Source organism: Mesoplodon mirus (genome assembly GCF_964341445.2).
Source record: "Mesoplodon mirus genome assembly, chromosome: 1".
In the NCBI taxonomy this organism is placed as follows: Eukaryota; Metazoa; Chordata; class Mammalia; order Artiodactyla; family Ziphiidae; genus Mesoplodon; species Mesoplodon mirus.
Genome location: NC_138976.1, coordinates 169,800,284 through 169,816,549, shown reverse-complemented (window position 1 = coordinate 169,816,549; position 16,266 = coordinate 169,800,284).

Here is a 16,266-nt window from a genome sequence, read left to right as displayed (position 1 = left end):
TAGCTAAACATGAGCTCATGATCTAAATTTACACAATAATGAAGAAATCAGCTACAAGCGGAGACAATCAGCAAAAACTATCAATACCAGAATTTGATTCCCAAGGCCATCCATCAATTGTTGGAATAATCAGGTGCAAGGCAGAAATTATACATAAAACTGGAACTGAAACAAGGAACAAGGATGTTTTCAAAGACTGGTAGGATCTCTAAAACATTTTTAAAGTACATGTCATTGATAAAGCTAAATACTCAAAGGTTGTGTAATACAACAGATTAAGCATTGAGAAGAGTGATATTATGCTGTTTTGAAAACTATGGCAGGTGAGATTTTCTGCCTAATTATATAAGAAGATTTCTCTAAAAATACACATTAATTCAATGACTTATTGGCTGTGAAATAAGTTAAGGGTATTTCAAATGGCTTGTCTGCAAAGAAAGGTGAGATGTAGGGAATCACAGAAAGTCGAGGGGAAAATACGTCAATATATACATTGCTATATGGTGAACTAAACCTTAGGCCAGCAACAATGGAGAGGACCTGACCCTTAGAAACTTACAAGTAAGCTGGAATCTTCAAAAGTTCAAATCTTTATAAGTAGAATATTTATTAAAATGAATAACCAAGTGTTTTCATTGACATCAGAAGATCAAAACAATAAACCCTGAGAACATAGAAAAAAGATAAATAAAGATATGAGCAGAACTTAATACAACAGAAAACGTATAAAATTGAGGTGATTTAGTAAGTCCAAAGAATCTTCTTTGAAAAGATTGAAAAGACACACTTTGATTAAGGAAAACAAAAACATAAGTAAAGAATATACAGAAAGAATCAGGACAATGCTATAGCAGAGAATATATAAAATGCCAGTAAATTTGAATATTTCTGTAAAGTGGACCATTTCCTAGCTCCTAAAGTTTACCAAACCTGACACAAGAGGAAATCATTTAACGTCATCATGTCTGCCCTTGGCATTCTCGGAACGCCCTGGCCTCAGGATGCAGCCTCTGTAGTCCATGGTAACCTGCGGAGAGGGGCCGGGGCTGAGGGTGGTTGGAACTCTGTCCTTACTGAAAGAGTGGGTGTGGCCATCTGTGCTGTGACTGAACATAGGGCAGGGGAGCAGGGGGCCCAGGGCAGGGCCCTCAGAGCACGGCAGGTCCAGTGGGGTGTCACAAGCATTTAGGTCCAGGCCAAAGGGCGCCTTCTTTGTCTGCACAGCTGTCCAAACTCTCACCTTTCCACTCAGGCCGACCTCTTACTTGAAGTGTGTGTGGAACCTGCCCTCACAGTACACCTTGCTGCACAGCTAACCATAGGTCTGGGCATCGTAGCTTCCTGCCAGGTGACCGAAGTTCGCAGGCAGATGTGTCCCAGGGACACATGCAAAGAGGCTCCTGCCCGGGCCACAGGCTGCCCACTGCCCCTGCCCCAGATCGGGGGCCGCCAATCAGCCCTGTCGGAGTCCCCTGCCTCTAGAGGGAGTATTGGACCAACACTTGTAGAAAACGGTGTCCTCGTGGGCAATTCATTGGAGGGACACAAATAAATCTTTGCCGTCTTTCTGCGGAAGCTTACGAGCGTTCACACCTAAGCGTCTTACAAGGTCAGCTCTTTAGCTAAACATGAGCTCATGATCTAAATTTACACAATAATGAAGAAATCAGCTACGAGGGGAGACAATCAGTAAAGACTATCAATACCAGAATTAGATTCCCAAGGCCATCCATCAATTGTTGGAATAATCAGGTGCAGGGCAGAAAATATACATAAAACTGGAACTGAAACAAGGAACAAGGATGTTTTCAAAGACTGGTAGGATCTCTAAAACATTTTTAAAGTACATGTCATTGATAAAGCTAAATACTCAAATTTGTGTAATACAACAGATTAAGCATTGAGAAGAGTGAAATTATGCTGTTTTGAAAACTATGGCAGATGAGATTTTCTGCCTAATTATATAAGAAGATTTCTCTAAAAAATACACATTATTTCAATGACTTATTGGCTGTGAAATAAGTTAGGGGTATTTCAAATGGCTTGTCTTCAAAGAAAGGTGAGATGTAGGGAATCACAGAAAGTCGAGGGGAAAATAGGTCAATATATACATTGCTATATGTTGAACTAAACCTTAGGCCAGCAACAATGGAGAGCACCTGACACTTAGAAACTTACAAGTTAGCTGGAATCTTCAAAAGTTCAAATCTTTATAAGTAAAATATTTATTAAAATGAATAACCAAGTGTTTTAATTGACATCAGAAGATCAAAACAATAAACCCTGAGAACATAGAAAAAAGATAAATAAAGATATGAGCAGAACTTAATACAACAGAAAACGTATAAAATTGAGGTGATTTAGTAAGTCCAAAGAATCTTCTTTGAAAAGATTGAAAAGACACACTTTGATTAAGGAAAACAAAAACATAAGTAAAGAACATACAGAAAGAATCAGGACAATGTTATAGCAGAGAATATATGAAATGCCAGTAAATTTGAACATTTCTGTAAAGTGGACCATTTCCTAGCTCCTAAAGTTTACCAAACCTGACACAAGAGGAAATCATTTAAGGTCATCATGTCTGCCCTTGGCATATTCGGAACGCCCTGGCCTCAGGATGCAGCCTCTGTAGTCCATGGTAACCTGCGGAGAGGGGTCGGGGCTGAGGGTGGTTGGAACTCTGCCCTCACTGAAGGAGTGGGTGTGGCCATCTGTGCTGTGACTGAACAAAGGGCAGGGGAGCAGGGGGCCCAGTGCAGGGCCCTCAGAGCACGGCAGGTCCAGTGGGGTGTCACAAGCATTTAGGTCCAGGCCAAAGGGCGCCTTCTTTGTCTGCACAGCTGCCCAAACTCTCACCTTTCCACTCAGGCCGACCTCTTACTTGAAGTGTGTGTGGAACCTGCCCTCACAGTACACCTTGCTGCACAGCTAACCATAGGTCTGGGCATCGTAGCTTCCTGCCAGGTGACCGAAGTTCGTAGGCAGATGTGTCCCAGGGACACATGCAAAGAGGCTCCTGCCCGGGCCACAGGCTGCCCACTGCCCCTGCCCCAGATCGGGGGCCGCCAATCAGCCCTGTCGGAGTCCCCTGCCTCTAGAGGGAGTATTGGACCAACACTTGTAGAAAACGGTGTCCTCGTGGGCAATTCATTGGAGGGACACAAATAAATCTTTGCCGTCTTTCTGCGGAAGCTTACGAGCGTTCACACCTAAGCGTCTTACAAGGTCAGCTCTTTAGCTAAACATGAGCTCATGATCTAAATTTACACAATAATGAAGAAATCAGCTACGAGGGGAGACAATCAGTAAAGACTATCAATACCAGAATTAGATTCCCAAGGCCATCCATCAATTGTTGGAATAATCAGGTGCAGGGCAGAAAATATACATAAAACTGGAACTGAAACAAGGAACAAGGATGTTTTCAAAGACTGGTAGGATCTCTAAAACATTTTTAAAGTACATGTCATTGATAAAGCTAAATACTCAAATTTGTGTAATACAACAGATTAAGCATTGAGAAGAGTGAAATTATGCTGTTTTGAAAACTATGGCAGATGAGATTTTCTGCCTAATTATATAAGAAGATTTCTCTAAAAAATACACATTATTTCAATGACTTATTGGCTGTGAAATAAGTTAGGGGTATTTCAAATGGCTTGTCTTCAAAGAAAGGTGAGATGTAGGGAATCACAGAAAGTCGAGGGGAAAATAGGTCAATATATACATTGCTATATGTTGAACTAAACCTTAGGCCAGCAACAATGGAGAGCACCTGACACTTAGAAACTTACAAGTTAGCTGGAATCTTCAAAAGTTCAAATCTTTATAAGTAAAATATTTATTAAAATGAATAACCAAGTGTTTTAATTGACATCAGAAGATCAAAACAATAAACCCTGAGAACATAGAAAAAAGATAAATAAAGATATGAGCAGAACTTAATACAACAGAAAACGTATAAAATTGAGGTGATTTAGTAAGTCCAAAGAATCTTCTTTGAAAAGATTGAAAAGACACACTTTGATTAAGGAAAACAAAAACATAAGTAAAGAACATACAGAAAGAATCAGGACAATGTTATAGCAGAGAATATATGAAATGCCAGTAAATTTGAACATTTCTGTAAAGTGGACCATTTCCTAGCTCCTAAAGTTTACCAAACCTGACACAAGAGGAAATCATTTAAGGTCATCATGTCTGCCCTTGGCATATTCGGAACGCCCTGGCCTCAGGATGCAGCCTCTGTAGTCCATGGTAACCTGCGGAGAGGGGTCGGGGCTGAGGGTGGTTGGAACTCTGGCCTCACTGAAGGAGTGGGTGTGGCCATCTCTGCTGTGACTGAACAAAGGGCAGGGGAGCAGGGGGCCCAGGGCAGGGCCCTCTGAGCATGGCAGGTCCAGTGGGGTTTCACAAGCATTTAGGCCCAGGCCAAAGGGCGCCTTCTTTGTCTGCACAGCTGCCCAAACTCTCACCTTTCCACTCAGGCCGACCTCTTACTTGAAGTGTGTGTGGAACCTGCCCTCACAGTACACCTCGCTGCACAGCTAACCACAGGTATGGACATCGTAGCTTCCTGCCAGGTGACCGAAGTTCGCAGGCAGATGTGTCCTAGGGACACATGCAAAGAGGCTCCAGCCCGGGCCACAGGCTGCCCACTGCCCCAGCCCCAGATCGGGTGCCGCCAATCAGCCCTTTCGGAGTCCCCTTCCTCTAGAGGGAGTATTGGACCAACACTTGTAGAAAACGGTGTCCTCGTGGGCAACTCATTGGAGGGACACAAATAAATCTTTGCCCACTTTCTGCTCAAGCTTACGAGCGTTCACACCTAAGCGTCTTACAAGGTCAGCTCTTTAGCTAAACATGAGCTCATGATCTAAATTTACACAATAATGAAGAAATCAGCTACGAGGGGAGACAATCAATAAAGACTATCAATACCAGAATTAGATTCCCAAGGCCATCCATCAATTGTTGGAATAATCAGGTGCAAGGCAGAAAATATACATAAAACTGGAACTGAAACAAGGAACAAGGATATTTTCAAAGACTGGTAGGATCTCTAAAACATTTTTAAAGTACATATCATTGATAAAGCTATATACTCAAAGGTTGTGTAATACAACAGATTAAGCATTGAGAAGAGTGAAATTATGCTGTTTTGAAAACTATGGCAGATGAGATTTTCTGCCTAATTATATAAGAAGATTTCTCTAAAAAATACACATTATTTCAATGACTTATTGGCTGTGAAATAAGTTAAGGGTATTTCAAATGGCTTGTCTTCAAAGAAAAGTGAGATATAGGGAATCACAGAAAGTCGAGGGGAAAATAGGTCAATATATACATTGCTATATGTTGAACTAAACGTTCGGCCAGCAACAATGGAGCGCACCTGACACTTAGAAACTTACAAGTAAGCTGCGATCTTCAAAAGTTCAAATATTTATAGTAAAATATTTATTAAAATGAATAACCAAGTGTTTTAATTGACATCAGAAGATCAAAACAATAAACCCTGAGAACATAGAAAAAAGATAAATAAAGATATGAGCAGAACTTAATACAACAGAAAACGTATAATATTGAGGTGATTTAGTAAGTCAAAAGAATCTTCTTTGAAAAGATTGAAAAGACACACTTTGATTAAGGAAAACAAAAACATAAGGAGAGAATATACAGAAAGAATCAGGACAATGTAATATCAGAGAATATATGAAATGCCAGTAAATTTGAACATTTCTGTAAAGTGGACCATTTCCTAGCTCCTGAAGTTTACCAAACCTGACACAAGAGGAAATCATTTAAGGTCATCATGTCTGCCCTTGGCATTCTTGGAACGCCCTGGCCTCAGAATGCAGCCTCTGTAGTCCATGATAACCTGCGGACAGGGGGCGGAGCTGAGGTTGGTTGGAACTCTGCCCTCACTGAAGGAGTGTGTGTGGCCATCTCTGCTGTGACTGAACAAAGGGCAGGGGAGCAGGGGGCCCAGGGCAGGGCCCTCAGAGCAGGGCAGGTCCAGTGGGGAGTCACAAGCATTTAGGCCCAGGCCAAAGGGCGCCTTCTTTGTCTGCACAGCTGCCCAAACTCTCACCTTTCCACTCAGGCCGACCTCTTACTTGAAGTGTGTGTGGAACCTGTCCTCACAGTACACCTCGCTGCACACCTAACCATAGGTCTGGGCATCGTAGCTTCCTGCCAGGTGACCGAAGTTCGCAGGCAGATGTGTCCCAGGGACACATGCAAAGAGGCTCCTTCCCGCGCCACAGGCTGCCCAATGCCCCTGCCCCAGATCGGGGGCCGTCAATCAGCCCTGTCGGAGTCCCCTTCCTCTAGAGGGAGTATTGGACCAACACTGGTAGAAAACGGTGTCCTCGTGGGCAACTCATTGGAGGGACACAAATAAATTTTGCCGACTTTCTCCTGAAGCTTATGAGCGTTCACACGTAAGCGTCTTACAAGGTCAGCTGTTTAGCTAAACATGAGCTCATGATCTAAATTTACACAATAATGAAGAAATCAGCTACGAGGGGAGACAATCAGTAAAGACTATCAATACCAGAATTAGATTCCCAAGGCCATCCATCAATTGTTGGAATAATCAGGTGCAAGGCAGAATATATACATAAAACTGGAACTGAAACAAGGAACAAGGATGTTTTCAAAGACTGGTAGGATGTCTAAAACATTTTTAAAGTACATGTCATTGATAAAGCTAAATACTCAAAGGTTGTGTAATACAACAGATTAAGCATTGAGAAGAGTGAAATTATGCTGTTTTGAAAACTATGGCAGGTGAGATTTTCTGCCTAATTATATAAGAAGATTTCTCTAAAAAATACACATTATTTCAATGACTTATTGGCTGTGAAATAAGTTAAGGGTATTTCAAATGGCTTGTCTGCAAAGAAAGGTGAGATGTAGGGAATCACAGAAAGTCGAGGGGAAAATAAGTCAATATATACATTGCTATATGGTGAACTAAACCTTAGGCCAGCAACAATGGAGAGGACCTGACCCTTAGAAACTTACAAGTAAGCTGGAATCTTCAAAAGTTCAAATCTTTATAAGTAAAATATTTATTAAAATGAATAACCAAGTGTTTTAATTGACATCAGAAGATCAAAACAATAAACCCTGAGAACATAGAAAAAAGATAAATAAAGATATGAGCAGAAATTAATACAACAGAAAACGTATAAAATTGAGGTGATTTAGTAAGTCCAAAGAATCTTCTTTGAAAAGATTGAAAACACACACTTTGATTAAGGAAAACAAAAACATAAGTAAAGAATATACAGAAAGAATCAGGACAATGTTATAGCAGAGAATATATGAAATGCCAGTAAATTTGAACATTTCTGTAAGTGGACCATTTCCTAGCTCCTAAAGTTTACCAAACCTGACACAAGAGGAAATCATTTAAGGTCATCATGTCTGCCCTTGGCATCCTCGGAACGCCCTGGCCTCAGGATGCAGCCTCTGTTGTCCATGGTAACCTGCGGAGAGGGGTCGGGGCTGAGGGTGGTTGGAACTCTGGCCTCACTGAAGGAGTGGGTGTGGCCATATCTGCTGTGACTGAACAAAGGGCAGGGGAGCAGGGGGCCCAGTGCAGGGCCCTCAGAGCACGGCAGGTCCAGTGGGGTGTCACAAGCATTTAGGCCCAGGCCAAAGGGCACCTTCTTTGTCTGCACAGCTGCCCAAACTCTCACCTTTCCACTCAGGCCGACCTCTTACTTGAAGTGTGTGTGGAACCTGTCCTCACAGTACACCTCGCTGCACAGCTAACCATAGGTCTGGGCATCGTAGCTTCCTGCCAGGTGACCGAACTTCGCAGGCAGATGTGTCCCAGGGACACATGCAAAGAGGCTCCTGCCCGGGCCACAGGCTGACCACTGCCCCTGCCCCAGATCGGGGGCCGCCAATCAGCCCTGTCGGAGTCCCCTGCCTCTAGAGGGAGTATTGGACCAACACTTGTAGAAAACGGTGTCCTCGTGGGCAACTCATTGGAGGGACACAAATAAATCTTTGCCGTCTTTCTGCGGAAGCTTATGAGCATTCACACCTAAGCGTCTTACAAGGTCAGCTGTTTAGCTAAACATGAGCTCATGATCTAAATTTACACAATAATGAAGAAATCAGCTACGAGGGGAGACAATCAGTAAAGACTATCAATACCAGAATTAGATTCCCAAGGCCATCCATCAATTGTTGGAATAATCAGGTGCAAGGCAGAATATATACATAAAACTGGAACTGAAACAAGGAACAAGGATGTTTTCAAAGACTGGTAGGATCTCTAAAACATTTTTAAAGTACATGTCATTGATAAAGCTAAATACTCAAAGGTTGTGTAATACAACCGATTAAGCATTGAGAAGAGTGAAATTATGCTGTTTTGAAAACTATGGCAGGTGAGATTTTCTGCCTAATTATATAAGAAGATTTCTCTAAAAAATACACATTATTTCAATGACTTATTGGCTGTGAACTAAGTTAAGGGTATTTCAAATGGCTTGTCTGCAAAGAAAGGTGAGATGTAGGGAATCACAGAAAGTCGAGGGGAAAATAGGTCAATATATACATTGCTATATGGTGAACTAAACCTTAGGCCAGCAACAATGGAGAGGACCTGACCCTTAGAAACTTACAAGAAAGCTGGAATCTTCAAAAGTTCAAATATTTATAAGTAAAATATTTATTAAAATGAATAACCAAGTGTTTTAATTGACATCAGAAGATCAAAACAATAAACCCTGAGAATAGAGAAAAAAGATAAATAAAGATATGAGCAGAACTTAATACAACAGAAAACGTATAAAATTCAGGTGATTTAGTAAGTCCAAAGAATCTTCTTTGAACAGATTGAAAAGACACACTTTGATTAAGGAAAACAAAAACATAAGTAAAGAATATACAGAAAGAATCAGGACAATGTTATAGCAGAGAATATAAGAAATGCCAGTAAATTTGAACATTTCTGTAAAGTGGACCATTTCCTAGCTCCTAAAGTTTACCAAACCTGACACAAGAGGTAATCATTTAAGGTCATCATGTCTGCCCTTGGCATTCTCGGAACGCCCTGGCCTCAGGATGCAGCCTCTGAAGTCCATGGTAACCTGCGGAGAGGGGGCGGAGCTGAGGTTGGTTGGAACTCTGCCCTCACTGAAGGAGTGGGTGTGGCCATCTCTGCTGTGACTGAACAAAGGGCAGGGGAGCAGGGGGCCCAGGGCAGGGCCCTCAGAGCACGGCAGGTCCAGTGGGGTGTCACAAGCATTTAGGCCCAGGCCAAAGGGCGCCTTCTTTGTCTGCACAGCTGCCCAAACTCTCACCTTTCCCCTCAGGCCGACCTCTTACTTGAAGTGTGTGTGGAACCTGTCCTCACAGTACACCTCGCTGCACAGCTAACCATAGGTCTGGGCATCGTAGCTTCCTGCCAGGTGACCGAAGTTCGCAGGCAGATGTGTCCCAGGGACACATGCAAAGAGGCTCCAGCCCGGGCCACAGGCTGCCCACTGCCCCTGCCACAGATCGGGGGCCGCCAATCAGCCCTGTCGGAGTCCCCATCCTCTAGAGGGAGTATTGGACCAACACTTGTAGAAAACGGTGTCCTCGTGGGCAACTCATTGGAGGGACACAAATAAATCTTTGCCGTCTTTCTGCGGAAGCTTATGAGCGTTCACACCTAAGCGTCTTACAAGGTCAGCTGTTTAGCTAAACATGAGCTCATGATCTAAATTTACACAATAATGAAGAAATCAGCTAGGAGGTGAGACAATCAGTAAAGACTATCAATACCAGAATTAGATTCCCAAGGCCATCCATCAATTGTTGGAATAATCAGGTGCAAGGCAGAATATATACATAAAACTGGAACTGAAACAAGGAACAAGGATGTTTTCAAAGACTGGTAGGATCTCTAAAACATTTTTAAAGTACATGTCATTGATAAAGCTAAATACTCAAAGGTTGTGTAATACAACAGATTAAGCATTGAGAAGAGTGAAATTATGCTGTTTTGAAAACTATGGCAGGTGAGATTTTCTGCCTAATTATATAAGAAGATTTCTCTAAAAATACACATTATTTCAATGACTTATTGGCTGTGAAATAAGTTAAGGGTATTTCAAATGGCTTGTCTGCAAAGAAAGGTGAGATGTAGGGAATCACAGAAAGTCGAGGGGAAAATAGGTCAATATATACATTGCTATATGGTGAACTAAACCTTAGGCCAGCAACAATGGAGAGGACCTGACCCTTAGAAACTTACAAGTAAGCTGGAATCTTCAAAAGTTCAAATCTTTATAAGTAAAATATTTATTAAAATGAATAACCAAGTGTTTTAATTGACATCAGAAGATCAAAACAATAAACCCTGAGAACATAGAAAAAAGATAAATAAAGATATGAGCAGAACTTAATACAACAGAAAACGTATAAAATTCAGGTGATTTAGTAAGTCCAAAGAATCTTCTTTGAAAAGATTGAAAAGACACACTTTGATTAAGGAAAACAAAAATATAAGTAAAGAATATACAGAAAGAATCAGGACAATGATGTAGCAGAGAATATAGGAAATGCCAGTAAATTTGAACATTTCTGTAAAGTGGACCATTTCCTAGCTCCTAAAGTTTACCAAACCTGACACAAGAGGAAATCATTTAAGGTCATCATGTCTGCCCTTGGCATTCTCGGAACGCCCTGGCCTCAGGATGCAGCCTCTGTAGTCCATGGTAACCTGCGGAGAGGGGGCGGGGCTGAGGGTGGTTGGAACTCTGCCCTCACTGAAGGAGTGGGAGTGGCCATCTCTGATGTGACTGAACAAAGGGCAGGGGAGCAGGGGGCCCAGGGCAGGGCCCTCAGAGCACGGCAGGTCCAGTGGGGTGTCACAAGCATTTAGGCCCAGGCCAAAGGGCGCCTTCTTTGTCTGCACAGCTGCCCAAACTCTCACCTTTCCACTCAGGCCGACCTCTTTCTTGAAGTGTGTGTGGAACCTGTCCTCACAGTACACCTCGCTGCACAGCTAACCATAGGTCTGGGCATCGTAGCTTCCTGCCAGGTGACCGAAGTTCGCAGGCAGATGTGTCCCAGGGACACATGCAAAGAGGCTCCTGCCCGGGCCACAGGCTGCCCACTGCCCCTGCCCCAGATCGGGGGCCGCCAATCAGCCCTGTCGGAGTCCCCTGCCTCTAGAGGGAGTATTGGACCAACACTTGTAGAAAACGGTGTCCTCGTGGGCAACTCATTGGAGGGACACAAATAAATCTTTGCCGTCTTTCTGCGGAAGCTTACGAGCGTTCACACCTAAGCGTCTTACAATGTCAGCTGTTTAGCTAAACATGAGCTCATGATCTAAATTTACACAATAATGAAGAAATCAGCTACGAGGGGAGACAATCAGTAAAGACTATCAATACCAGAATTAGATTCCCAAGGCCATCCAGCAATTGTTGGAATAATCAGGTGCAAGGCAAAATATATACATAAAACTGGAACTGAAACAAGGAACGAGGATGTTTTCAAAGACTGGTAGGATCTCTAAAACATTTTTAAAGGACATGTCATTGATAAAGCTAAATACTCAAAGGTTGTGTAATACAACAGATTAAGCATTGAGAAGAGTGAAATTATGCTGTTTTGAAAACTATGGCAGGTGAGATTTTCTGCCTAATTATATAAGAAGATTTCTCTAAAAAATACACATTATTTCAATGACTTATTGGCTGTGAAATAAGTTAAGGGTATTTCAAATGGCTTGTCTGCAAAGAAAGGTGAGATGTAGGGAATCACAGAAAGTCGAGGGGAAAATAGGTTAATATATACATTGCTATATGGTGAACTAAACCTTAGGCCAGCAACAATGGAGAGGACCTGACCCTTAGAAACTTACAAGTAAGCTGGAATCTTCAAAAGTTCAAATCTTTATAAGTAAAATATTTATTAAAATGAATAACCAAGTGTTTTAATTGACATCAGAAAATCAAAACAATAAACCATGAGAACATAGAAAAAAGATAAATAAAGATATGAGCAGAACTTAATACAACAGAAAACGTATAAAATTCAGGTGATTTAGTAAGTCCAAAGAATCTTCTTTGAAAAGATTGAAAAGACACACTTTGATTAAGGAAAACAAAAACATAAGTATAGAATATACAGAAAGAATCAGGACAATGTTATAGCAGAGAATATATGAAATGCCAGTAAATTTGAACATTTCTGTAAAGTGGACCATTTCCTAGCTCCTAAAGTTTACCAAACCTGACACAAGAGGAAATCATTTAAGGTCATCATGTCTGCCCTTGGCATTCTCGGAACGCCCTGGCCTCAGGATGCAGCCTCTGTAGTCCATGGTAACCTGTGGAGAGGGGGCGGGGCTGAGGGTGGTTGGAACTCTGCCCTCACTGAAGGAGTGGGTGTGGCCATCTCTGCTGTGACTGAACAAAGGGCAAGGGAGCAGGGGGCCCAGGGCAGGGCCCTCAGAGCACGGCAGGTCCAGTGGGGTGTCACAAGCATTTAGGCCCAGGCCAAAGGGCGCCTTCTTTGTCTGCACAGCTGCCCAAACTCTCACCTTTCCACTCAGGCCGACCTCTTTCTTGAAGTGTGTGTGGAACCTGTCCTCACAGTACACCTCGCTGCACAGCTAACCATAGGTCTGGGCATCGTAGCTTCCTGCCAGGTGACTGAAGTTCGCAGGCAGATGTGTCCCAGGGACACATGCAAAGAGGCTCCTGCCCGGGCCACAGGCTGCCCACTGCCCCTGCCCCAGATCGGGGGCCGCCAATCAGCCCTGATGGAGTCCCCTGCCTCTAGAGGGAGTATTGGACCAACACTTGTAGAAAACGGTGTCCTCGTGGGCAACTCATTGGAGGGACACAAATAAATCTTTGCCGTCTTTCTGCGGAAGCTTACGAGCGTTCACACCTAAGCGTCTTACAAGGTCAGCTGTTTAGCTAAACATGAGCTCATGATCTAAATTTACACAATAATGAAGAAATCAGCTACGAGGGGAGACAATCAGTAAAGACTATCAATACCAGAATTAGATTCCCAAGGCCATCCATCAATTGTTGGAATAATCAGGTGCAAGGCAGAATATATACATAAAACTGGAACTGAAACAAGGAACGAGGATGTTTTCAAAGACTGGTAGGATCTCTAAAACTTTTTTAAAGTACATGTCATTGATAAAGCTAAATACTCAAAGGTTGTGTAATACAACAGATTAAGCATTGAGAAGAGTGAAATTATGCTGTTTTGAAAACTATGGCAGGTGAGATTTTCTGCCTAATTATATAAGAAGATTTCTCTAAAAATACACATTATTTCAATGACTTATTGGCTGTGAAATAAGTTAAGGGTATTTCAAATGGCTTGTCTGCAAAGAAAGGTGAGATGTAGGGAATCACAGAAAGTCGAGGGGAAAATAGGTCAATATATACATTGCTATATGGTGAACTAAACCTTAGGCCAGCAACAATGGAGAGGACCTGACCCTTAGAAACTTACAAGTAAGCTGGAATCTTCATATGTTCAAATCTTTATAAGTAAAATATTTATTAAAATGAATAACCAAGTGTTTTAATTGACATCAGAAGATCAAAACAATAAACCCTGAGAACATAGAAAAAAGATAAATAAAGATATGAGCAGAACTTAATACAACAGAAAACGTATAAAATTGAGGTGATTTAGTAAGTCCAAAGAATCTTCTTTGAAAAGATTGAAAAGACACACTTTGATTAAGGAAAACAAAAACATAAGTAAAGAATATACAGAAAGAATCAGGACCATGATATAGCAGAGAATATAAGAAATGCCAGTAAATTTGAACATTTCTGTAAAGTGGACCATTTCCTAGCTCCTAAAGTTTACCAAACCTGACACAAGAGGAAATCATTTAAGGTCATCATGTCTGCCCTTGGCATTCTCGGAACGCCCTGGCCTCAGGATGCAGCCTCTGTAGTCCATGGTAACCTGCGGAGAGGGGGCGGGGCTGAGGGTGGTTGGAACTCTGCCCTCACAGAAGGAGTGGGTGTGGCCATCTCTGCTGTGACTGAACAAAGGGCAGGGGAGCAGGGGGCCCTGTGTTGGGCCCTCAGAGCACGGCAGGTCCAGTGGGGTGTCACAAGCATTTAGGCCCAGGCCAAAGGGCGCCTTCTTTGTCTGCACAGCTGCCCAAACTCTCACCTTTCCACTCAGGCCGACCTCTTACTTGAAGTGTGTGTGGAACCTGTCCTCACAGTACACCTCGCTGCACAGCTAACCATAGGTCTGGGCATCGTAGCTTCCTGCCAGGTGACCGAACTTCGCAGGCAGATGTGTCCCAGGGACACATGCAAAGAGGCTCCTGCCCGGGCCACAGGCTGACCACTGCCCCTGCCCCAGATCGGGGGCCGCCAATCAGCCCTGTCGGAGTCCCCTGCCTCTAGAGGGAGTATTGGACCAACACTTGTAGAAAACGGTGTCCTCGTGGGCAACTCATTGGAGGGACACAAATAAATCTTTGCCGTCTTTCTGCGGAAGCTTATGAGCATTCACACCTAAGCGTCTTACAAGGTCAGCTGTTTAGCTAAACATGAGCTCATGATCTAAATTTACACAATAATGAAGAAATCAGCTACGAGGGGAGACAATCAGTAAAGACTATCAATACCAGAATTAGATTCCCAAGGCCATCCATCAATTGTTGGAATAATCAGGTGCAAGGCAGAATATATACATAAAACTGGAACTGAAACAAGGAACAAGGATGTTTTCAAAGACTGGTAGGATCTCTAAAACATTTTTAAAGGACATGTCATTGATAAAGCTAAATACTCAAAGGTTGTGTAATACAACCGATTAAGCATTGAGAAGAGTGAAATTATGCTGTTTTGAAAACTATGGCAGGTGAGATTTTCTGCCTAATTATATAAGAAGATTTCTCTAAAAAATACACATTATTTCAATGACTTATTGGCTGTGAACTAAGTTAAGGGTATTTCAAATGGCTTGTCTGCAAAGAAAGGTGAGATGTAGGGAATCACAGAAAGTCGAGGGGAAAATAGGTCAATATATACATTGCTATATGGTGAACTAAACCTTAGGCCAGCAACAATGGAGAGGACCTGACCCTTAGAAACTTACAAGAAAGCTGGAATCTTCAAAAGTTCAAATATTTATAAGTAAAATATTTATTAAAATGAATAACCAAGTGTTTTAATTGACATCAGAAGATCAAAACAATAAACCCTGAGAATAGAGAAAAAAGATAAATAAAGATATGAGCAGAACTTAATACAACAGAAAACGTATAAAATTCAGGTGATTTAGTAAGTCCAAAGAATCTTCTTTGAACAGATTGAAAAGACACACTTTGATTAAGGAAAACAAAAACATAAGTAAAGAATATACAGAAAGAATCAGGACAATGTTATAGCAGAGAATATAAGAAATGCCAGTAAATTTGAACATTTCTGTAAAGTGGACCATTTCCTAGCTCCTAAAGTTTACCAAACCTGACACAAGAGGAAATCATTTAAGGTCATCATGTCTGCCCTTGGCATTCTCGGAACGCCCTGGCCTCAGGATGCAGCCTCTGAAGTCCATGGTAACCTGCGGAGAGGGGGCGGAGCTGAGGTTGGTTGGAACTCTGCCCTCACTGAAGGAGTGGGTGTGGCCATCTCTGCTGTGACTGAACAAAGGGCAGGGGAGCAGGGGGCCCAGGGCAGGGCCCTCAGAGCACGGCAGGTCCAGTGGGGTGTCACAAGCATTTAGGCCCAGGCCAAAGGGCGCCTTCTTTGTCTGCACAGCTGCCCAAACTCTCACCTTTCCCCTCAGGCCGACCTCTTACTTGAAGTGTGTGTGGAACCTGTCCTCACAGTACACCTCGCTGCACAGCTAACCATAGGTCTGGGCATCGTAGCTTCCTGCCAGGTGACCGAAGTTCGCAGGCAGATGTGTCCCAGGGACACATGCAAAGAGGCTCCAGCCCGGGCCACAGGCTGCCCACTGCCCCTGCCACAGATCGGGGGCCGCCAATCAGCCCTGTCGGAGTCCCCATCCTCTAGAGGGAGTATTGGACCAACACTTGTAGAAAACGGTGTCCTCGTGGGCAACTCATTGGAGGGACACAAATAAATCTTTGCCGTCTTTCTGCGGAAGCTTATGAGCGTTCACACCTAAGCGTCTTACAAGGTCAGCTGTTTAGCTAAACATGAGCTCATGATCTAAATTTACACAATAATGAAGAAATCAGCTACGAGGTGAGACAATCAGTAA